Source organism: Girardinichthys multiradiatus, chromosome 2, assembly GCF_021462225.1.
Source record: "Girardinichthys multiradiatus isolate DD_20200921_A chromosome 2, DD_fGirMul_XY1, whole genome shotgun sequence".
In the NCBI taxonomy this organism is placed as follows: Eukaryota; Metazoa; Chordata; class Actinopteri; order Cyprinodontiformes; family Goodeidae; genus Girardinichthys; species Girardinichthys multiradiatus.
The window spans coordinates 51,803,798-51,828,927 of NC_061795.1; the positions used below are offsets into that span (position 1 = coordinate 51,803,798).

The 25,130-nt window shown below is 43.4% G+C and overlaps 1 protein-coding gene across 1 annotated transcript in view; it reads right to left on the reverse strand.

Moving 5' to 3' along the window:
- Nucleotides 1-2,027: 2,027 nt before the first annotated feature.
- Nucleotides 2,028-25,130, reverse strand: part of vps9d1 (VPS9 domain containing 1) — an 87,103-nt gene continuing 64,000 nt past the window's right edge. The window contains exon 18 of the mRNA XM_047386938.1: nt 2,028-2,320. The gene's annotated coding sequence lies outside the window, so the exon portion shown is untranslated. The remainder of the gene's footprint in view (nt 2,321-25,130) is intronic.

The following is a 25,130-nucleotide window of genomic DNA, read 5'->3' on the forward strand; positions in this document are numbered from 1 at the left end:
CATCCAGGACTTATACAGGTCAAGGGTCAGTAAAAGAGCTGCTAAAATCTCTGCAGACCCCACACACCCTGCACATAAACTGTTCAAAGCTTTACCTTCAGGTGGCGCTACAGAGCACTGTTCACTAAAACCAGCCGCTACAGAGACAGTTTCTTCCTCCAGGCTGTTTCTCTGATGAAAACTTGACAGTCAGAACTCCAGAACAACACCAGGCATACTTGGACTGATCTCACATTATATTCTATTGTAAGGTCAGTTGTGTTTATATGTACATTTAAAAAGATATTCTTTATTGAGAGCAAAGTGTACCGGAGTTAAATTCTCTGTTTGTCTGAACAAACTTGGCAATAAAGCTGATTCTGATTCCTTATGTCTCACTGGGCTGCAGGAATTAAGATCATCACATTCTGGTTAACCCCTCCTTGAACCACCACCTTAACGTGGTGGAGGGGTTTGAGTGCTCGAATGATCCAAGAGGCTATGTTGTCTGGGGCTTAAATGCCCCTGGTAGGGTCTCCCATGGCAAACACGCTTTAGGTGACGGGTCAGACAAAGAGCAGTTCAAGACACCCCCATAAGGACCACACAATCGAGGCACGTGACGGCGCCCGGCACGCTGGAGCCGGGGTCCCATCCTAGAGCCAGGCCTGGGGTCGGGACCCGTCGGAGAGCGCCTGGTGGCTGGGTTGCTCATTGCGGGACCTGGCCGGGCCAAGCCCGAAGGAGAGACACGAGGCCATCCCCCTGTGGGCCCACCACCTACAGGGGGAACCGTGAGGGACCGGTACAAAGAGGATTGGGCAGCGGACGAAGGTGGAGACTTCGGTGGCCCAATCCCCGGATGCTTAGGCTGGCTCTAGGGACATGGAATGTGACCTCACTGGGGGGGAAGGAGCCTGAGCTGGTGCAGGAGGTCGAGAGATATCGACTAGACATAGTTGGGCTCACCCAGCCAAGACCTACAGCATGCGCTGGGGAAGTTCGCAGCCGAGTGTGAAGCGGCTGGGATGAAGATCAGCTCCTCCAAGTCCGAGGCCATGGTTCTCGACCGGAAAAGGGTGGCTTGTCCTCTTCAGGTTGGAGGGGAGTTCCTGCTTCAAGTGGAGGAGTTCAAGTATCTTGGGGTCTTGCTCACGAGTGAGGGAAGAATGGAGCGGGAGATCAACAGACGGATCGGTGCAGCTGCCACAGTAATGGGGGCGCTGTGCCGGTCCGTTGTGGTGAAGAGAGAGCTGAGCCGAAAAGCGAAGCTTTTGATTTACCGATCGGTCTACGTTCCTACCCTCACCTATGGCCATGAACTTTGGGTCATGACCGAAAGACCGAGATCCCGGATACAAGCGGCAGAAATGAGCTTCCTCCGTAAGGTGGCCGGGCACTCCGTTAGAGATAGGGTGAGGAGCTCGGCCATCCGGGAGGGGCTCGGAGTAGAGCTGCTGCTCCTCCACATCGAGAGGAGCCAGTTGAGGTGACTCGGGCATCTATACCGGATGCCTCCTGGATGCCTTCCTTGGGAGGTGTTCCAGGCACGTCCCACCAGGAGGAGCCCCAGGGGACGGTGTAAGAACTATGTCTCTCGGCTGGCCAGGGAACGCCTTGGGCTCCCCCCGGAGAAGCTGGAGGAGGTGTCCGGGGAGAGGGACGTCTGGGTGTCTGCTGAGTCTGCTTCCCCCGGGACCCGGTTCCGGATAAACTGGAAGACGACAAGTACAAGTACGACTACGTTCTGGTTAAAGACGCAGCAGAGTGAAAGACCCATTCACCTGAGAACAATTCTGTTCCATCTATAATAACCAAATCCTATTAAAGCATCATTTATACCTGGAAACAAATAGATTTAGTGTGATTTCTTCCCTGCTGCCAGTTGTTAAAGCCCTTTATTTCCACCTTCTTTCCTTTTAAGAACATATGTTGAGGAGAAGTATGGTCAGTGTTGTCATATATGGAGGTTGCTTCTGCATCTTCAGAATTTACGAAGCGGTTTGGATTGAAGACTGGAGATGGCTGAGAAGACTAACTCAGTTACATAGTGGTCAGATTTTATTACAGTTATTTAAAATAATCTTGTGCTGGTGCTGGTTCTGAAGCTGGCCCAGTCTTTTTGTTTGTCTAGTTGTTTTTTTTACTTTACTGGGTCAGTTGTCTGTATATTTCCTTTGTTGGTTTAAAAAGAACATTGCTTTGATACACAGCCAGATACGAGCCACAAAAACTCAATAAATATATATTGATCAGAAAAACAGAATCCTTCAGAGCACGCAGTTGCAGATCAGGTGTGGTCTCAGGTTCACCCGATGAAGGACTTGATCACCTCGATCACCTGGACAGTTGACAATAGTTAGAAATTAGAGTAGTTAGAAACGTCAGCAGAGATCACTGCCATGCACAAACAAGGAAAATGACATTTGTTCTGGACAGATTTTAAAATGCAGCTGCTGCACAAAAACTCAAGAATATTAATGAACTGGTGGCCTTTAGCCATGAGAAGTGTGCTGTGGTCAGAACAGTAAAAGGTGTTCTGCTGGGTACTGAAGACGTTTGTCATGGAGAGCTTGAATCTGAGACTGCTGTCGTCAAAGTTGCATTTGCTGTTTAAATTGTCTGATTTGTTTGTTGGACCTTTTCCTGATAAACTTGATTTGCAGCAGGGTTTAATCTTTTCAGATGCAACTTTATCATCTTTAAACAATTTACTGTCACCAAATAGTGCTGGACTAGCAGGGCATGGAGGTCTAGGTAAAGATCTTTCAGAGGTGGTCCTGATCCGAGACTGCTCAGATACAAGTTTCATTCATACAGTTGATCCTAAAATGAACAGAATTCATTTGGTTTTGGTTGACCTACATGATCTTGGCAGTGTGCTCCTCTCCCTTTCGTGAGAACTCCTTGAAACAGAGCTGAACTTCTCAGTTTGTGAAAACTCAACATCACCACTGCTTGAGTCATCATGGAGCACCACAAGAAGGTCATTTATCTCGCGATCCTGTAGTCTCTCAGACATGAAACATTAGAAGAGCTGTTAACAGGCTTCTGTCTTAACAGACAGGCTGGCTCATCCATCTGTCCAACCCTGAAACTGGACACGAAGGAAGCGCTTCAGTCCCACTAATTTAACTGGTTTCAACTGGGACTTCAGAAACTGCTTCAGTGTTGCAACTGGATGAAACAACTCATCCATACTGGGGATACATTTGGTAAAGTTGGCATTTGCTTTGTGTCTGTCTGATTGGGTCTGTTTAAGCAGAAATTTGGTTTCCATTATTTTCCACTCAAATTACCAACATTAAGACTGAGACTTCAGGGTTACTCCAATGATATTCTATTGGAAACAAAGATGAGACCTTCACCTGCTCTATCCTTTTGAACAAATAATCAGTGATGATCCTTGGGGTCATCAGGAACCCTCACCCAGACGGCCCAGGCTCGGTCCATCAGACTCCACCTTGAGTCCAGTTACCGGTACCTAATGGTTTGATCCAGAGTGTTAAAGTAGAGTGGGGACACTCCCATAGACTCCTTTGGAAAGAATGGAAAGCGGAGGTCACGTGGGTCACGCAGCTGCAGATAGTTCCAAACACCAGCCGTTCCAGCATTGAACGCAGTTCATTCTCGGTGTTTCTGAATTATTTTATCCAGTAAGTTGATGAAATCACAACATTTTGGCAGTGTAAGACGTCAGCTGACTGCTCCACAGCAAAATAAGTCAACAGTGATATCAGCTTGAGTTAATTAATCGTGTTAACCAGCTAGTTGTTGTTTAACTGCACCTAGCTAACTGTGAGCATGACGGGTCTTGAAGGGTTTAAACGGGTCTATTTCAATCTGTCTAATTCAGCTTTTTAAAAATATTCAGCACAGTTTGAAATAACAAAGTTTTATAAATGTCTAAATTGGTGATTTCTGAGCCTAAAATGTATCCACTGAGACAGTGTTTGTGAGTAGAGTGGAGGCAGAGGACAAAAAGGTTCTTCTAACTTGTTGCTGTGTCCAATCTTTACCTGGTTTTAATTCCAGTTATTAAACTATATCAATTAGAAAACAAAGGTTAAAGGTGTTTAACTTTTGTTCAGTGAGGTTGACACAGTTCATTTACTTTTAGCTACAGATCCTTTGACAGACAATGCGTCAGAGATGGCAGCCTAAATGTGGATATTATCAGTAAAGAATAATGTGATTGTGAAGATGAGTAATTATTTGATATTTTTTAGTTAAATTACATGAGACTGACATCAATGAACTGCTGATGCATGTTACACACACACAGGGTCACCAAGGTAAAAATATGTCATTTTCTGTCCTGCTGAATGATAAGATCCGAATCAAGAAGTTTGAACAAAAAAAATTACCTCCATAACCTTCACAATATTGGTATTTACAGCAGGACTGTTAGTTTGCATTTGTTTTATATCCTTAATTTAGCATTTGTAATTATGCGGTGAAGTTGAGATTAGAATCTCTATTTCAAGACAGAACAAGAAAATAAGATTTATCAACAATAATATATCGACATCAATAAAGAACTGTAGAACAGTAACTAAAGAAACATTATTAAAGTATTACAGGATGAACTCTCAGCACATTTCCACATTGTCCACAGTTACAGTTTATTGGTGCAGATGTAATGACTAAGCAGTTTAAATGGTAGTAAAAGTACTTCTTTATTGAAGTTTGTTCTACATTTTACATTATTGTATAGTAAAATATTTGGCTATTTGTTTTGCACAGTTGACACAGACTTATTTTGTCATCTAATACGGTTTTAACCAGAAACAGATTTATTTAAATGAACATGTTAATCAATGAATTTCTATTTTACAATAGCTGTCAGGATGGATGAACAATCAACTGGGTTATTGATACATGTACTCAGTTCACATGAAAAACAAAAAATGAAGTATAGCATATTTGTCTTCTACAGAAAATTAAAATTCATGCCGGGTCAAAGCATCAACAGTCTCACATTTTCCTCCACGTCATTTTAAATCATTTTGATCAGCTCTGCCATTCAGCTCATTTCCGTCTGATACCAGGCAGAGAGAACAGACTGAATGACATCTGCTACACATGGGGTGGTTTGGGATTATAGGAGTAAATCCTGGAAATAGGAATATCCCCGGCTTTGTTGAAGGATGTAGATTTGAAGGTAAGCTGGAGCTGAACTCTTAACTATGGGCATCTTTAGGAAGACAAGGCAAGGCATTCCCATGCTAGCATGCAGAGAACATCAGAAAGAGCTTTAAAATGGGTAATATCGCTCCTGTATGGTTGTCTGCATAACATTCTTATAAACCATTGTAAATATGCTTATATTGGTCATTGTATTGCCTAAACACTTATTTTTATCAAAAATGATCCGTAGCCCAAATGTATTTTATGATGTGGGCATAGGGCGGCCATACGTCCGGCTTTAAGACAGACTAGTTTTCACATTACAACCACAAACTTGTATTTTGGGGATTTAATGTCATTTCAATCTGAAAAGACTCACAAAGAAAGGGATGGCAATTAGAAAAGTTTTAATGATGAGAAATTACATGGTTATTTATTTGGCGCTCGGACCTGGGAGGAAGACATGAATGCCGAAATTGACATGAGCTAAGATGATCATTTGTAAGGCTTAGATTTAAATATGTCTTCCCCCCAAAAATAAGGGCCGAGGCCTAATAGAGTACTAGAGGGGCATCTATCAAGAAAGTGGAATGAAATAAGAAAGAAAAAGAGAAGCGAAAGCCGCAGGGAAGATTAAAAGTAGAGAAAAGAAGTCTATGAAGAAGGCTATGAATCAAGGAAAATAATAAAGAAGCAAAGCAGATGGAAGATATGCCGAGAGGGGCAATGCTTGATTAGAGGTACAGGGGTTGGACAATGAAACTGAAACACCTGTCATTTTAGTGTGGGAGGTTTCATGGCTAAATTGGACCAGCTTGGTAGCCAGTCTTCATTGATTGCACATTGCACCAGTAAGAGCAGAGTGTGAAGGTTCAATTAGCAGGGTAAGAGCACAGTTTTGCTCAAAATATTGAAATGCACACAACATTATGGGTGACATACCAGAGTTCAAAAGAGGACAAATTGTTGGTGCACGTCTTGCTGGTGCATCTGTGACCAAGACAGCAAGTCTTTGTGATGTATCAAGAGCCACGGTATCCAGGGTAATGTCAGCATACCACCAAGAAGGACGAACCACATCCAACAGGATTAACTGTGGACACAAGAGGAAGCTGTCTGAAAGGGATGTTTGGGTGCTAACCCGGATTGTATCCAAAAAACATAAAACCACGGCTGCCCAAATCACGGCAGAATTAAATGTGCACCTCAACTCTCCTGTTTCCACCAGAACTGTCCATCAGGAGCTCCACAGGGTCAATATACACGGCCGACCTGCTATAGCCAAACCTTTGGTCACTCATGCCGATGCCAAACGTTGGTTTCAATGGGGCAAGGAGTGCAAATCTTGGGCTGTGGACAATGTGAAACATGTATTGTTCTCTGATAAGTCCACCTTTACTGTTTTCCCCACATCCAGGAGAGTTACGGTGTGGAGAAGCCCCAAAGAAGCGTACCACCTAGACTGTTGCATGCCCAGAGTGAAGCATGGGGGTGGATCAGTGATGGTTTGGGCTGCCATATCATGACATTCCCTTGGCCCAATACTTGTGCTAGATGGGCGCGTCACTGCCAAGGACTACCGAACCATTCTTGAGGACCATGTGCATCCAATGGTTCAAACATTGTATCCTGAAGGCAGTGCCGTGTATCAGGATGACAATGCACCAATACACACAGCAAGACTGGTGAAAGATTGGTTTGATGAACATGAAAGTGAAGTTGAACATCTCCCATGGCCTGCACAGTCACCAGATCTAAATATTATTGAGCCACTTTGGGGTGTTTTGGAGGAGCGAGTCAGGAAACGTTTTCCTCCACCAGTATCACGTAGTGACCTGGCCACTATCCTGCAAGAAGAATGGCTTAAAATCCCTCTGACCACTGTGCAGGACTTGTATATGTCATTCCCAAGATGAATTGATGCTGTATTGGCCGCAAAAGGAGGCCCTACACCATACTAATAAATTATTGTGGTCTAAAACCAGGTGTTTCACTTTCATTGTCCAACCCCTGTATATTCGCTGAGGATTTGAATAAAGATATGAAGTTATGAACGGATCAGCTTGTAAAGAACAGATAGAACGGGTAATGAAGGAATAAAAAGATGAAGGATGAAGAAAATGAGATGAAGAAATAATGGAAACTATGGAGTGCTGAAAATGCCATTAAAGAAATGCAGATGAAGATAAGAAATAAGGTTAAAATAAAGATCTATGAGTCGGGGTTGAGTAATTAGAGAACGACAAAGTAAATGCAGGAAGATGAGTAAAGTAATGCACAAAGTATGAGAAGACAAGGAATAATCAGCCTCCAATTAAGGAAGGGCGAAACAAATAGAAGTACTTTTCGAAGAACATAGGTGAGCTAGAATGAGGGAGAAAATTAGACAAGACTGGCAGGTGCTGAGGGGAAGAGACTTGTAACATGTAAACTTGTAAAACAGTAACATGACAATTGAACAAAGCCAATGATGGATAAGGCCAACCACCATCAGGAATTGTTGGGAGCTCTTACCTGAGAGCTGATGAAACATTGAGCAGATAGAACGGAGTGGAAACCCGGGCGAACATAGGAAGAGAAGGATGAAGAAGACCAACGACCTGATTGCTGGAGAGCGGTTGAGGGAGAGACATTGGGTCACTGCAGTAATGGCTGCTCCTATTCTGAAGGAACGGCATGAAAACTGTTTGTGGCGTAATGCATTGAACTGGGACGTGCCTATAATATTTGAGGAACCAGGATGCGGACATGGGGCTCCTTCTAGCGTGAGAAATGGGGGCATATGAAGGAAAAGTATTTGAAAGTAGAAAAGGTTAAACCTGATAAATAATAGAATGCAAGTTGATATTAGCAAGGATGAAGAGATGGAATCAATCAACCTAGACTTTAAAGGAGAAATAGAAGTAGACTGATGAGGAGAAACAACAGAAGACCTAGAAACTAAATAGAATAACCTGGAACATGATGGGCAGGAATGATGAAGTCATGAGTTATGACTTGTCAGGATGCACCAGAGGTAAGGCATAATGCCTTAGAGGACAAGCGGCTTTGACTAACGGGATCGACCACTGCTGCATTATCAGAAAAGCGGCGATGCGCTTCTTCCAGAAATGCCCCAAATGCAGCAGGCTATAGTGATGGGATGATCTCATAGAAAGCTGGGGATTCAGATCGGGGAAGAAAGAAGGCCTTACATAGGAAACGAATTGCCCTGAGAAACCCCCCACAACCTACAGACAGAGCTACGTCCGTGTAAATAACCTTACTAAAAATTGACTGTTTATAAATTGTTTCATACGAGTTTGTTAATCTGCTGCGGCAGCAGCACGATTAGTGCTTATGTTGAAATGCATAGTCCGGGGAGATGCTGTGAACCACTGAACAGAGCAGCACCAACCCTGAATGCAGAGAGAAAGTGTGCTTTACAATCATCACAGGAAAGTTATGATGAATATCGTAACAGGAAATAGTTTTAGTGCCTGGTTGATAAAGGAACAAGGTTGAAATATTACAATAATAATCCCTGACTGGCTGCTTGGGGTTCCACCATCAGGAGATAAGGGTCGGTAGCCAATGAGAGGGACATTGCTTAGCTCCACCCCTGGCAGATCATATCCACCTGTTCGCAGGGTACGGTGGAGCATGGTGCCAGTTGCCACAGACAGGAAGAAAGAAGAAATGTTCAATGATTTCTTAGCCATGCACTAAGGAAACATCTCAACGTGTTACTCAGATGATAAACACCTAAATGAATTATAGCTGAACTCTGCTATTAAAATAACTCAAATCCTTTTGGGAATAAAGACCATTAAGACGAGCCTTTCTCGTCAATGAAAAATATCGCTGCTTCCGGCAAAAAAAAAAAAAAAGTGCTTACATATTAAAAGCTGCGTCGAGGACAAAGATTTGTTGCTCAAGTACAATTTCCCTTTTGTTGAGTCACTGAGAAGCACACACAGGTTCTTCCTTTACAACTCTGTTTAAATGGAAGACAAACAGAAGAGAAGGAGTGCAGCAAGGTCATGTGCTGAGCTTATTTGACATGCGAATACCAAGTTACATTATTTATTTAATTTTTTTTTAGTAGAGGGTGCCAATGTTCTTAGTACGTTATGCACGCTTAATCGCAATACGAAAGTGTATTAGGTTCGATATCATAAACTAAGTAAAGTCACAGACAGTTGAAATATATATTTTATATTATTTCATGGCACTGGGAAATATAGGGAGGTGAGATGTTTAATAAATATATGGTGAAACGGGGTAAAAGAACTTAAAGGAAAGACTGTCGAGGGCGAAACGGTTGTAATAATTAAAGATAAATAAGTATTTTATGGTAAGGTAATGAGGCAAAAAGGTTAAAAGCAGCATAAAGATTGTTATTAAAAGGCATTATATTCTGCATATCCTTAGATCTTACAATGTGATCACATGCAAGGCTCTTTCAATCAAAGGATTGTGAAACATCCGCTGAGAGACCTTCTTTTAGACCGGGACGCTACAGGCCGTAAAACTTAAAACAAGTCAGCTGAACGAACGACGACGATGGAAGAGAAGGAGATACCGTTCCAGTTAGAAAGGAGATTGGAGCGTAAAGCCCAACAATTTGTGACCGTGCAGACGTTCTGGAAAAAGGAAGAGAAAAGCAAAGCACTCTGATGGCCGACCAAGCCGCTGAAATCAGAAGGAGGCTGCGATATAAATGTCAGTGGAAAGAACAGACCAGTCTAAGCAGGCTCTTGATTGAGCGAGGGTGGATGCAGCTAAGGCTGAGAAGGACTAGAGATACTGATGAAAAACGAGCAGCCATATTAAAAATAGGACAACGATGAGGGACAGAAAGTATTGAATTATCTATGCTCGGGTGAAACTATGCAGCTTGTGACTCTGAATGCCTAGAGACGGCTGAGCGCCAAAAGAGGATCCTAAGAAATGTTAGGGAGAACCTTTAATAATATTAAGCATAGCTGATTTCTTCCATACATCCCATAAAGATAAGAATACACATCGACTGTTGGGTTTATGATTATTGATTGAATAATCTTGATCAATAATTATAATTACAAATCATAATCTGACAAAATCAATTTCTTAACCATAAATCCTCATTTACGAATCGAGACCAGAGAGGTTTCTGGTGTTGTAATTGTGGCTCAACGCCTCTGACAATTACAACCGTTAAATACTCCGTAATAATTAATAACTATTGCCGGAGATGTCACTGTTTAATCGACCGTTTCTACCGAAACGTGTGGAACTTGAACCTTATTTTGACTGACACATCACTTTTGCACACAATGAAACACCAAACGCTCTCTCTTTATCTATGTGAATATTTATTAATTTTCACCTACTCAACATGCAAAATTCTACAAACACAGGGGTAAACAACATCTAAATAAGCAAAATCAACAAACGGTAGTGGGTATGTATGGAGTCAACCAGCAGTTTATGGCACTACAGACGAAGGGAGAGGGGGGTATGAGTGGTGGCGAGTTGTGGGGGTTGGAGCGCAGCTCCGACTGTCCTTATGGTCTTCTGATCATAAAACTTCCCCCTTTACTCCTGAACACAAAGGATTGATAACTTTTGGCAGCAAGCTAGTACAGTGAGATTGAAGACAAAGGTAAAATGGAGAATTTTACCATGAGGTCGTTTTAACAGTCCAGTCTTGCAACGCACCCGCGTTCAGATAGTAAACACAAACAGCTCGAGGACACGGCGGGTCCCGATATTACATAACACATCAAAGTTTCAACAAGCAAGGTTACATGCACATATTATTCAGAACACATGAGATCCTAACCAGCGATTCTGATCGCTTCTACAACCTCTGACCCTGCCCAGGCCTTCTAATAAAGAAATTTTAAAAAATGGGTTTTACTTGTGTCGTCTTCTTCCGAATGAGGGAATTCAAGCGAGGCAAAGTGGGATTAAGTTAATGTGCGTCCACAATTAACTTCAGGGGAACGGTCAGTCTTTGTCCTTTGGTCTTCTTGACAAAAAGGAAAAATATGATCTGACCATCAAAGTCGACTTGAAAATGAAACACGGTAGCGGTTCGTCTCTCCGAAACTCCGTGTCTCCAGTTACGTGTTAACTCACGTCTTCGATCGGCAAAAGTGAAATCTCTGGCCTTCTTAGTCCAAAGACTTCAGTTATGAATAGTTCGTTGTCCAACGAGAGAGAATGAATGAAACTCTGCACAGAGTTCTTCTCTTAAAGTGACGCGCTTCAATCACCAGATCGATTTCTAGCAGAAGGCGAGTTTTCAAACATGAGCGGCTCCTATACAGCACCCTGTGACGTCAGACTGGGGACGCCCAGTCATATCAGTCGCAATGCTCAAGGGGATATGTAGGAGCGGGCTGTCCTGGGTACAAAATGGCCGATGCCATTGGAGGGGCACAGTGACGTCCAACAACGTGCAGATAATCCAATACTCAGCAAACAAGTGGTCCAACATCGACACACATACGGGGATAAATGGCCTAAGGTTTTGACCTGAATGACCTGTGGCTGGAGCACTGGTTTTTTTAAAGGGAGTAGCCGATAACTGTTTAATTAAAATGCAGCAGCACACTTAGATAAAAAATGGACACCAGCTACTACTTGACCTGTCAGACAGACACCACAATGGTGACACATAATCTACTGATAAACACTAGGGGAGTGCACAGCTAATGCTTTGGAGTGCCAGATATAAAACTACATGTGACCTTCTTTCGGGGCTCTTTGTCAACCTTTCACAGACGGCGATGATCCGAGATAGGAGCCTCAGCGCTGATCTCTGTAATCATTCCTCTGCTTAATTTAGAATAAAAGAGCTGAAAGTTACAAGCTGATTGAGAGTCGTTCCTTTAAGAGTCAGTGTTAGATAGAGAGTGTGATCACTTCTACGGACCAAGGACCGGAGAAACTCTGAGAGGTCTGACCGGCAGTAGGGTGCGGTATTTCGGACAGAAAGCCGGGTATGAGATGATTTAAACAAAGCAGAAAAGCGATCAGAGGAAGCGATACATGTAGACAGCCTCGGGAGATGGCAAAATGAGAGAAACCAGATTAATGAACTGCCTCCGTAGGATTTAGAGCAGAGCCTGAACGAGATGGTAAAATACATGAGAGTAAATGATCAACCTGAATGAAAAGAGGGGTGGGAAACGCCGCACACTTGAAGAGCACATGAATAAAAAATATAGAGAAGAGAGAGTGGAGTGATACATCTTACCTAGAGACAAGCTAGGCCGGGTGTTAGCAAGGGCGAACAGCGGTGGGAGGAGCCGAGGAGCAGGCAGCTACGATGGAGCGGGAAAGAGGAAATGCTGATGTAGCAGAGATGGCGGCGAAGTCACAGAGCAGGTGAGTGAGGGATGACGTTGGAGACGCTGGAGAGAATCCATGAATGAGATGAATGAAGCATGGAAATTTGTAGGATGATTGGTTTGAGGGATGAAGATGGAAGGAAAAACTGCTAGAGAAACCAGGCCGGGTGACGCAGCGGCGGGAGCCGTTGAGGAGGCAGGGCTACCTCGGCAACGCTTAGCAGGAGAAGTGTAGGAGTTCTTGATGCGCTTTCCACTTGCCCAGAGCTGAGACAAGGAAGAAATGAGCCATGAAGAGAGGCCAGCACTCCTATGAGCGGTAAGGGAGGAAGGAGAGTCTGTTACGAACGGTGCGAGGAGGCGTCGGAGTCGTAGATGAGCTCAGCTGACAAATGAAGAAGCTCCTTTAAAAGCAAGGCGTCTGAAGGTGATTGGATAGAGAATCAGATGGACAGGATGCTGATTGGAAGGCCGGGAGATGCACAGAAGAGTCACTGGAAGGTGGAGGCGGTGAAGGTGAGTCTTTCATTCTGAACTTTCGTCCACAAAGTGGCACATAAATGTAAAGTGTTTTAAATCATTTATTTTTCCTAAAATAAAACCTTTGCTGTATATTTGTATTCAGCCCCTAGTCTAATACCACTATATAAAACGTAGTGTAACCGATTCAGAAGTCAACTAATTATTAAACAGAGTCCACCTATGTGTAATTTAATCTCAGTATGAATGCAGAAGTCCGGTTTTTAAAAGGTCTGTCCGCCGTAGCTTTGAGACAGACGCCCATTTGTCCTCCTTTTGACATAATCTATTTTCCCCCATTTTAAATAGTCTCAAATGAAAAGTATATGCACCTAAATAAAAATGCATCCCATCCTGATGCCTTTGTGACAGATTATTAAATAAAATTGATGTCAAAAAAATATAACATTTTATTGGTTAACGGTACTAAATGGGTTTAAATTAGCAACGTAGTTGATGTCAGGTCAGGTCAGCTAGGTAGACCAAGTGAACCGACCCAGTTTACCTGCACACCAGTAAAAAAAAAAAAAAAAACATGCCTAAATGAAAGACTACATTTAATACCGAATTGACAAATGAATATGGATTTATCTCCAAAAGTAGGAAGGATGACTGTCATGCATATTGTACGCTGTGTTGATGTAAGCAGCAAAGGTAAAGGCGCCATTGATCAACAGGCTAGCACAGACAAGCACAGGAACAAAAATCGAAGCGGGGGTACCTCTTCACTTTTTTCCTTTTACCATAAAGCCACATGTCCCCAGGATGATAAAATATCTGCTGCAGAACTTTGTAAAGTTCAAGCATCCCCAGTCATACTGTAGTGTAGACTGTGGAATTAAAGTTGACCGAGAGATCTACAAGGACTCCAAAAGCTGTGGAAAAACTAAAGCTAAAATTTCTCTCAAACGAAAAACTATTGGTAGCACCCAGGAAAGGCCAAAACTGTACGACGCAGATCTTCAAATATTTGGTAAGTACAACAGAGTCATACTATGTTAAGGGTTTGATTAGATTTCAATTTTTATCCTAGCTGTGTTGAGTCTTGAAAAGTGTTCTCCTTTCTGGTGTTATGGAAATGGCCACCCTATGTGTGCAATCTCATTTCCCTCTAAAATTTAGAGCAGTGATAAATGTGCTGTTCGTAATAAAATGCTTTGATAAAATGCAGTCAGTGAATTAATCTGTTCACATTACTGGTCAATATTACAGAAAATCGGAGGGGAAATTAGAAAATTGTAGTTTTTTGCGTTCTGTCCCGCTAGAATCCGCTCAAACTGAGATGTTTGGAACTATTGAGGACTACATGAACCACGTAACCCCATGTTGGCTAGTTCAAAGAGTATCGTAACTCTCTCCCTATACAGCCATCTCAACTGCCTTCTGCTGTCCCAGAGATGCAGGTTGGACCTTCCTGGTTAAACTCCATGGTGTAGTCCCACTTTGTCTGGACCCCCTAACCGCTCTGTTGGCCCTTTCTTCCTCCACTGAACCATGCGCCTTGTCTTCGATCAGCAGCTTTTTGGCCTGTGTCTAATTGAGGAAACACATCCAAAAGTAATATCCAAACAATAACTACAATACAGAAAAGGGCAATTAGATTAATTGATCAAGTAGGACCACACAAACCAAAGTTTTATAAAACCCAAGCTCTGAAATTTCCAGACTTGGTTCAGTTTAAAACAGCAAAAATTATATTTAAAGTGAGAAATAATTCACTTCCTAAAAAAAATGAAATCGTTCGCAGAGAGGGACAGAGGATATAATTTAACAGCATGTGCATCTCAATATCATTATGGAACAGAAGAATTAAAACCAAGTAAAACCATAAGACATTTCAAAAGAACAAAATACAAATTCTTTTTTTTTTACCGTTTCAGAGTAGTGCTCAGGATTGTTGTCTGACTGCCAAGAAAAAGCCCAACAGATTTCCTTTCACAAGTGGAGCATTACGGCTAACGCTATAATGCTCCTCTTGATATTTAAAAAAATAAACTTTATTAGAAACTGCTTCAGGATTATTTCAGTTGTTACGGACACGGAGACAGAAATGAACATGAAGAAAAAGAAGCAAGAAAGAGAGAGGTGGGGCAAAAACGAAAAGGGGAGAGAAAGAGAAAAGAATGGAGGAGAGAAAGAAGGATGAAGAGAATACAAGATAACACCCTGCTTGCTTCTACACCTGCAGAAACATCTACACTCACCGGTCACTTTATTAGGTACACCTGTCCAACTGCTCTTCAATGCAAATTTCTAATCATCCAATCACATGGCAACAACCCATTGCATTTAGACATGTAGACATGGTCAAGACGATCTGCTGCAGTTCAAACCGAGCATCAGAATGAGGAAGAAAGGTGATTTAAGTGACTTTGAACGTAGCATGGTTGTTGGTGCCAGACGGGTGGGTCTAAGTATTTCAGAAACTGCTGATCTACTGGAATTTTCATGCACTACCATCTCTAGGGTTTACAGAGAATGGTCTGAAAAAGAGAAAATATCCAGTGAGCGGCAGTTCTGTGGGCGCAAATGCCTTGTTGATGCCAGAGGTCAGAGGAGAATGGCCAGACTGGTTTGAGCTGATAGAACGGCAACAGTAACTCAAATAACCGCTCATTATAACCAAGGCATGCAGAAGAGCCTCTCTGAATGTACAACACGTCGAACCTTGAGGCGGACGGGCTACAGCAGCAGAAGACCACACCGGGTGCCACTCCTGTCAGCTAAGAACAGGAAACTGAGGCTACAATTCGCACAGGCTCACCAAAATAGAAGATTGGAAAAACGTTGCCTGGTCTGATGAGTCTCGATTTCTGCTGCGACATTCGGATGTTAGGGTCAGAATTTGGCGTCAACATCATGAAATTCAATTCAATTCAATTCAAAAATACTTTATTAATCCCAAAGGGAAATTAAATGCTGTTGTAGCTCGAATTATGAAGGTTTCTTCAAAGAGACGTTGTAGATGCTGATGGCTGTGGGCAGGAAGGATCTCCTGTAGCGCTCCGTCTTACAGCAGATCTGAAGAAGCCTCTGACTGAAGACACTCTGTTGTTGTAGGACAGTCTCATGAAGAGGATGCTCAGGGTTCTCCATAATGTTCTTCATTTTATGAAGAATCCTTCTTTCCACAATGATCTCCAGAGGTTCCAGAGGAGTCTCCAGAACAGAACCAGCCTTCTTTATCAGCTTGTTGAGCTTTTTTAAGTCCCTGGTTCTGATGCTGCTTCCCCAGCAGCTGATGGTAGAAGAGATCCCACTCTCCACAACAGACTTATAGAAGATATGCATCTTGCATTCATTAGTATCGTACACTTTCAGTAACATTGCTGTTATACACTGCATCCATGATGTGAATCTCCCATTCCACCACATCCCAAAGGTGCTCTATTTGATTGATCCATGAAAGCATGGATCCATCCTGTCTTGTATCAACGGTTCAGGCTGGTGGTGAAGGTGTAATGGTGTGGGGGATATTTTCTTGGCACACTTTGGGCCCCTTGGTACCAATTGAGCATCGTGTCAACGTCACAGCCTACCTGAGTATTGTTGCTGACCATGTCCATCCCTTTATGACCACAGTGGACCCATCTTCTGATGGTTACTTCCAGCAGGATAACGCGCCATGTCATAAAGCATGAATCATCTCAGACTGGTTTCTTGAACATGACAATGAGTTCACTGGACTCAAATGGCCTCCAGTCACCAGATCTCAATCCAATAGAGCTCCTTTAGGATGTGGTGGAACAGGAGATTCACATCATGGATGCAGTGTATAACAGCAATGTTACTGAAAGTGTACGATACTAATGAATGCAAGATGTATTTTTGAAGCTCAATAGGAACATCTGTGTATCTGTTAACACCTGCATCTAAACACCTGTGGGTGTAAGTGTGGCTCCATAAATATATGCAATAGCGAGGAGCGACAGACCTGCTCCCGTGACCCAAGACAGACACAGAAGAGATCTGAGCCACAGACATCCAAAGGCCCCTCAGATCTTGGCAACCCCAGAAGGAACACCACCGGAACTACCCTAACCGCAATCAGGGAAGAGCAGAGGAGAGCCGTAGGGGAACCACCCAGCACCCACAGTGCAGAAGCATCAAGGAGGTGCAGTGACGAGCCCACAGGCGCAGCTGGCAGCCATCTGGGCCAGAGCAGATCTAGCCATGGATCCAAAAACCCAAGACCCCGGGGCACATCACCCCTTCAGCAGAAGCCCGACAGAGCCAGCGGGTCCAGTCCCCCTCAAGCAGCCACCGGGAATGAGCCAGCACACACTAAAGCACCTAGCCCCGGACACCGAGAACCAACAATACACCAGCGGGCAATGACACCAGCTACTGGCAGGGAGTGTGGCAGGGAGGAAATAGAATCCATATTTGATAGGGAGCCTAAGCTGATCCAGGAGAAGGAGCAGCCCAAGACCCAACCTGACACAAATAGTCAGGTTACAGTCACACCCACCTACCCAACATGAAGACACATCATTGGATGCCATACACTTACTCACACTCCCCATACATACTCTATACTCCTACTACCTGGTCCAAACACTAACTCGCCAACTGTCTCAAGACAAAATAGTCACAAAGGATTCCAAACTCAACCCCATGAGTCCCCCACCTCCCATGAACCCCAACATGAATTTCTCCACAGGGCCACTCCCTACCAGGATACAGATATCGAACACATGCCCCCTGTACCCAAACACCAAAAAATCCCCTCCCCACAAGCACAACAGAGCGGAGACCACCAAGCACCGTACTCAGACCCCCCAACCCCACACAAAGATGGGACAAACTCACACGGCAAGAGGTTCCCAGTCAGCAGCACGCACCCAGGGTCAGTGGCCCCCACCATGCCCCTACCATGCCGTCACAACCACATAAACACACCACATCACCGTCACTGGGACAACAGCCCAGGGAGAAACACCAACTAGATTACCTCCACCATCACCGCTCAGCTGATCCAAATGCTGTCAGCCAAACATCCAAAACATGGATGTTTGGCTGATGTTTGGCCCCCCTGCAAAGTCTGCCCACCCATCTGGCCAACGCAGCAGCCTTAGCTCGCCCGTCCATGAGGGAGAAATGTGCCAGCCGGGCCGACCAACCACCCCAATATAAAATTGAAATTCTAAATACATAGGATGGAGAGGAGCAGTTTAAAATAGGACGCTAGAGGAAATGTTTAAAAACATAAATTAGTCCTTTGTTTTGCTTTCTCTATTGAAAATAAATCTTTTTTTTTGTTAAACATTGATTTTTTGATTGATAGAAATTGTGTTTTGGTATTTTATGCCAAGGGTTGAAAAAGTGTCAGGTTTTTGTTTTTTATTACTGTTTTCCTTTAAATGAAGAATAATGTGTAAACTGAAGTTACAGATGAAAGGAAGGGGGTAGGGTCCTATAATTTTATACTTCTGCCTACCTCCTTTTCAAACAAATGGTCAAGTATATATGTATCATGGTGTATGAATGTAAATATGTTTGAAATAAATAAGAATTATGGCAAACTGTTTACCATCTTACTACATCATCCCTAAAAGGACAAAGCTGGCTTCAGAAAAGGCGCCCCATGTTCTTCGTGGCAACCACTAGGTCTTGGACCTTCATGTTTTACTTTACTAAGAAACAGAAAAGGTTGGTTTAACAACCATGACTGATGGCTGAGATGTGAAATAAATCAGTTGTGCATTTAGAGGTGAGTTTCATTTAGTGTTTTTTCTCAAGTTAGCAGCAACCTACTGCTTGATTTCAGCATTATGATGATTTTTAAAGAAAGGGTCATTTTTTACCGTGATTATTATCTCAGTGACTGTAAGTGAACTGGAACATGGATGAACACCTGCAGTGAAAGCTTAAAGTTACAGGTTGAAGGAGGCTTTGGGTCCTGACTAATTCAGAGTGGCATGTTGCTTTATTTCCACTCATGTGGCCACCTCAGCCTCTTTTGACACATCCACAGAGACAAGCTACCACCCAACAGCAGAACACCAAGAGGTAAAAGCAGGAAAACATGTCACATCAGTTTACACCAAGTAAGTTTTCTCTCATGGCTTGATGTGTCCTCTCAGCTGAGACTGATTCAAGAGATGGTGACTCAAGTCACACTTAATTTGCATAAACAAGACTTAAGACTCCACTTAGACTGGTGCCTTAAAGACTTGACTTGGAAAAAATATGCATCTGGTTTGTGGCAGTGTAAAAATATGAATGGTGCTTTTCAGATGCTGTTATCTCAAACTTTTTATTGCCTCGGTTTGATTTCTTAAAGATGGAGCCAAATTGGAGAAGCAGCAGCTTGTTTAAAGGAGGAACACCTCCGGATTCAACAGCTGTAGATCCACCTTCAGCAGAATTCATTGGAAGGGTTTTCTGCTTTAGTCTCACTGTTGTGAAGGAATCTTGGTTCAGTCCAACTTAGTGTTGCTTTTTGTGTTTGATGACCCAGTTTGGGTCAAACTCCAACGGATAGCTTCACCTCCATACTTGATAGTGGGTATGGGTGGTTTTTGTCCATATGCTATATTTGGTTTTCTCCAAACATGCTATGGTGCAACATGACCAAACTCCACATTGGCCTCATCTGCCCAAAGAACAGTATTGCTGCCATATTGTTGTTCTCTTCCAACCCTCTGAGCTTCATGTTCTGACCTTGGGCTGAGTCTGCTGGGAGGATTGGCAGCTGAGATATTTAACCTCCAGGGAATAATCTTTCTGTAGTGGTTCATTAACTTCAAATTGTTTGCAGTTGACCTTATAACCCTTCACAGCTTGATTGGCAGCAACAGTTACTGCTGAGGTCGTTGCTGATGGCTTTCTTCCTTGGCATTGCATTCAGGGCAGCAAACTGCTGAACATGGTCACACTGACGAGGATGCATTTGATCAGCTGCACTTGGCTGGTAGTTAATCTCTCAAATTCCGTTGAAGCAGAAGGAAAGAATTAAGGAAACTTTTAGGGCTGGGTAAAAAAATCAATGTAATCGATCGATTCCATTTAAATTAAGCAATATCAATTCATAAGGCATGAAATCGATTTTTCAACAGTCTCGTGCTTGAGGTCAGGTTCATGTTCAAACACATGCGTGTGTATTCACAAAATGGCCACCGCGAGTAAGGCTGCGCTCAGCAAGCTATCCCAACTAAAATCTGATGTCTGGAACCATTTCAGATTTAAAACGACACAAAATGACAAAGAGCTGGACAGAACCAAAGTGGTTTGCAAGATCTGCCAAGCAGAGGTCAGTTATTGTAGAAATACTACAAACTTAAGAAACCACTTGACGAGGCATCACGCTATGCTAACGTTAGCATCTGACAACAAGCCTTCTGTGGTAAAACAAAAGAAACTCGCTAGCATTACCAGCCGATTCTCTGCGGGCCATTAAGATAACAGAGGCCATCGCAGCTTTCGTTTGTAAAGATTTACGGCCGTACTCGGTAGTAGAAAACGAAGACTCCAAACGACTCCTTCATGTGCTCGAACCACACTATGTTATGGTGCAACGTAAACATCAGACTGAAACGGTCATCCCCATGATGTACACACGTGTAAAAGACAACATCTTAACAAAAACGGAACCAGCAGAAAGAGTCGGCATAACGTGTGACACATGGACATCATTGTCAACGCAGTCGTACATGGCAATGAGTGGTGCCTCATTTCTCATGTGCTAGAGACCACCGAGGTTCACACAAGCCACACAGCTAGTAATATAGCGGATATGTTGATGGGATCCATTCAGAAATGGGGGTTGACCAGCAAAGATTCAGCAGTCGTTACGGACAACGCTGCACATATGGTTCGTACGGTGGAGATAATGCAACTAATGCACGTTGGCTGCTTTGCGCACACACTGAATTTGGCCTCACAAGCAGGTCTAAAGATCCCAAGTGTGTCACGTCTGCTTGCCCGTGTGAGGCGCATAGCAACATTTTTCTACCAAAGTACAACGGCAAACAAAATACTAAAAGAAAAACAGAAGCTACTTCAACAAACAGCACACAAGCTAACAGTTGATGTTGTGACTGGGTGGAACAGTGCGCTGGACATGCTGGAGCGCTTTTTAGAGCAACAGCCAGCCATCTCTGCCACTCGCCTTTCACAAGTATGGAGGACCGATCCTGACAAAATTTAAAATAAAAGCAGAAATATATATATTTTCTTTTTCCTTTTCCTTACACATGCCTTTGTTCTTTTGACATTTCCTCGTCTCTCTTTTTCCTTTACCGTATGCATTTCTGCTTCATTATGCAAATGAGGAGGGCTGCCTTCTTCTCTCCAGCTCCTCTCCTATTTGTCAATATACAGGAAGAAGGAGGATCCATGTGCAGGCTGAGGGTGTGTCCCAAATCAGGGGCTGGATCCTTCCAAGTCCGTACTTGTGGGCTGATTACATCACAGCGCGGCGCGTAAGGTCTGTCAGATGCTGCCGACAAATGTGTCCTTCTTTTGCCCGATTTGAAGGATGACTTGTGAGTATCCTTCGCGGTCCATCTTTTCCCATGATTCATTGCGGGTCTAAGCGGTTTGGTCAAACAGGGGCAGCCATGGCGGACCACAGTGGCAAAAGCTGTGAGTAAACTGTGAAAAATGACACTTTCTGTGACACAAATGAACTTTTACAATGTTTTTAGTAACTGTGTAGACGTGAAAAATCTGCTTGATTTATCAAAACATCGCTTAATTTCAAACGTGCTCCGACGTGTTCGCTGGAGAGTGTGATTGAGAATAAATAAGCTTTTAAATATTCATTTTTGATGAAGAAATGGCTTTCTCCTCCTCCAGTGGATCCAACTCACCACCAGGTGATGATCAGTGGACAGCTCAGCCCCTCTCTTCACCCGAGTGTCCAAAACATGCAGCCGAAGGTCTGATGATACGACAACAAAGTCGATCATTGACCTCCTGCCTAGGGTGTCCTGGTGCCAAGTGCACTGATGGACACCCTTATGTTTGAACATGGTGTTCATTATGGACAATCCGTGACTAGCACAGAAATCCAATAACAAAACATCGCTCGGATTCGGATCAGGGAGGCCATTCCTCCCAGTCACGCCTCTCCAGGTGTCACTGTCATTTCCCACCTGGGCGTTGAAGTCCCCCAGCAGAATAATGGAGTCCCCGGGAGGGGCACTATCCAGCACCCCCGACAGGGACACCAAGAAGGCCGGGTACTCCGCACTACCACTCGGCCCGTAGGCCGAGACGACAGTCAGAGACCTCTCCCCAACCCGAAGGCGCAGGGATGCGACCTTCTCATCCACTGGGGTAAACCCCAACACGAGACGGCTGAGCTGGGGGGCAACAAGCAAACCCACACCAGCCCGCCGCCTCTGCCTGCGGGCCACTCCAGAGTAGAAGAGAGTCTAGTCCCTCTCAAGGAGATGGGTTCCAGAGCCCACGCTGTGCGTGGAGGCGAGCCCGACTATTTCTAGTCGATATCTCTCGACCTCCCGCACAAGCTCAGGCTCCTTCCCCCCCAGCGAGGTGACATTCCACGTCCCTAGAGCCAGCCTAAGCATCCGGGGATTGGGCCACCGAGGTCTCCACCTTCGTCTGCCACCCAATCCTCTTTGCACCGGTCCCTCACGGTTCCCCCTGCAGGTGGTGGGCCCACTGGGGGATGGCCTTGCATCTCTCATTCGGGCAAAGTCACATGCCTCGATATTTTTGTCCTCATGAGGGATTCTTGAACCACTCTTTGTCTGACCCGTCACCTAGAGCCCGTTTGCCATGGGAGACCCTACCAGGGGCATTTAAGCCCCAGACAACATAGCCTCTTGGATCATTTGAGCACTCAAACCCCTCCACCACGTTAAGGTGGCGGTTCAAGGAGGGGTGTTTTAGGCATTTGCATAGAAATATTTTAATATGTTCTGCAAATTAAGACAAATGTAAAATTAAAAAATACTTTTTTTACACTGATATTAAGCAAGATGGTTTTTTTTGTTGTTGTTGTTTTTATTGTTTAGGTACAAAGCAGCAGACGGGCCAGTTTATTAAACTCAGGGCTGAGAACCACCACCTTTTTACTGGAGCTAAAAACTCAGCCACCGTGGCTTGGAGGTACAATAACTACATTCTTTGCAGTCAGTTTCTGTCCAGTTTCAATAACTCCTATCTTTCTAACTTTCATAAATATCCATCCAATGAATGTTAAATTTTCATCATGACATTATGGAAAATAATGAACTTTATCACAATATGCTAATATTTTGAGAAGGACCAGTATATATGTATATATATATATATATATACATATATATATACATATATATATATACTGGTCCTTCTCAAAATATTAGCATATTGTGATAAAGTTCATTATTTTCCATAATGTAATGATGAAAATTTAACATTCATATATTTTAGATTCATTGCACACTAACTGAAATACAGGTCCTTCTCAAAATATTAGCATATTGTGATAAAGTTCATTATTTTCCATAATGTCATGATGAAAATTTAACATTCATATATTTTAGATTCATTGCACACTAACTGAAATATTTCAGGTCTTTTATTGTCTTAATACGGATGATTTTGGCATACAGCTCATGAAAACCCAAAATCCCTATCTCACAAAATTAGCATATTTCATCCGACCAATAAAAGAAAAGTGTTTTAAATACAAAAAATGTCAACCTTTAAATAATCATGTACAGTTATGCACTCAATACTTGGTGTGGAATCCTTAGGCAGAAATGACTGCTTCAATGCGGCGTGGCATGGAGGCAATCAGCCTGTGGCACTGCTGAGGTCTTATGGAGGCCCAGGATGCTTCGATAGCGGCCTTTAGCTCATCCAGAGTGTTGGGTCTTGAGTCTCTCAACGTTTTCTTCACAATATCCCACAGATTCTCTATGGGGTTCAGGTCAGGACAGTTGGCAGGCCAATTGAGCACAGTGATACCATGGTCAGTAAACCATTTACCAGTGGTTTTGGCACTGTGAGCAGGTGCCAGGTCGTGCTGAAAAACGAAATCTTCATCTCCATAAAGCTTTTCAGCAGATGGAAGCATGAAGTGCTCCAAAATCTCCTGATAGCTAGCTGCATTGACCCTGCCCTTGATAAAACACAGTGGACCAACACCAGCAGCTGACACAGCACCCCAGACCATCACTGACTGTGGGTACTTGACACTGGACTTCTGGCATTTTGGCATTTGCTTCTCCCCAGTCTTCCTCCAGACTCTGGCACCTTGATTTCCGAATGACATGCAGAATTTGCTTTCATCCGAAAAAAGTACTTTGGACCACTGAGCAACAGTCAGTGCTGCTTCGCTGTAGCCCAGGTCCGGCGCTTCTGCCGCTGTTTCTGGTTCAAAAGTGGCTTAACCTGGGGAATGCGGCACCTGTAGCCCATTTCCTGCACACGCCTGTGCACGGTGGCTCTGGATGTTTCTACTCCAGACTCAGTCCACTGCTTCTGCAGGTCCCCCAAGGTCTGGAATCGGCCCTTCTCCACAATCTTCCTCAGGGTCCGGTCACCTCTTCTCGTTTTGCAGCGTTTTCTGCCACACTTTTTCCTTCCCACAGACTTCCCACTGAGGTGCCTTGATACAGCACTCTGGGAACAGCCTATTCGTTCAGAAATGTCTTTCTCTGTCTTACCCTCTTGCTTGAGGATGTCAATAGTAGCCTTCTGGACAGCAGTCAGGTCAGCAGTCTTACCCATGATTGGGGTTTTGAGTGATGAACCAGGCTGGGAGTTTTAAAGGCCTCAGGAATCTTTTGCAGGTGTTTAGAGTTAACTCGTTGATTCAAATGATTAGGTTCATAGCTCGTTTAGAGACCCTTTTAATGATATGCTAATTTTGTGAGATAGGAATTTTGGGTTTTCATGAGCTGTATGCCAAAATCATCCGTATTAAGACAATAAAAAACCTGAAATATTTCAGTTAGTGTGCAATGAATCTAAAATATATGAATGTTAAATTTTCATCATGACATTATGGAAAATAATGAACTTTATCACAATATGCTAATATTTTGAGAAGGACCTGTATTTCAGGTCTTTTATTGTCTTAATACGGATGATTTTGGCATACAGCTCATGAAAACCCAAAATTCCTATCTCACAAAATTAGCATATCATTAAAAGGGTCTCTAAACGAGCTATGAACCTAATCATCTGAATCAACGAGTTAACTCTAAACACCTG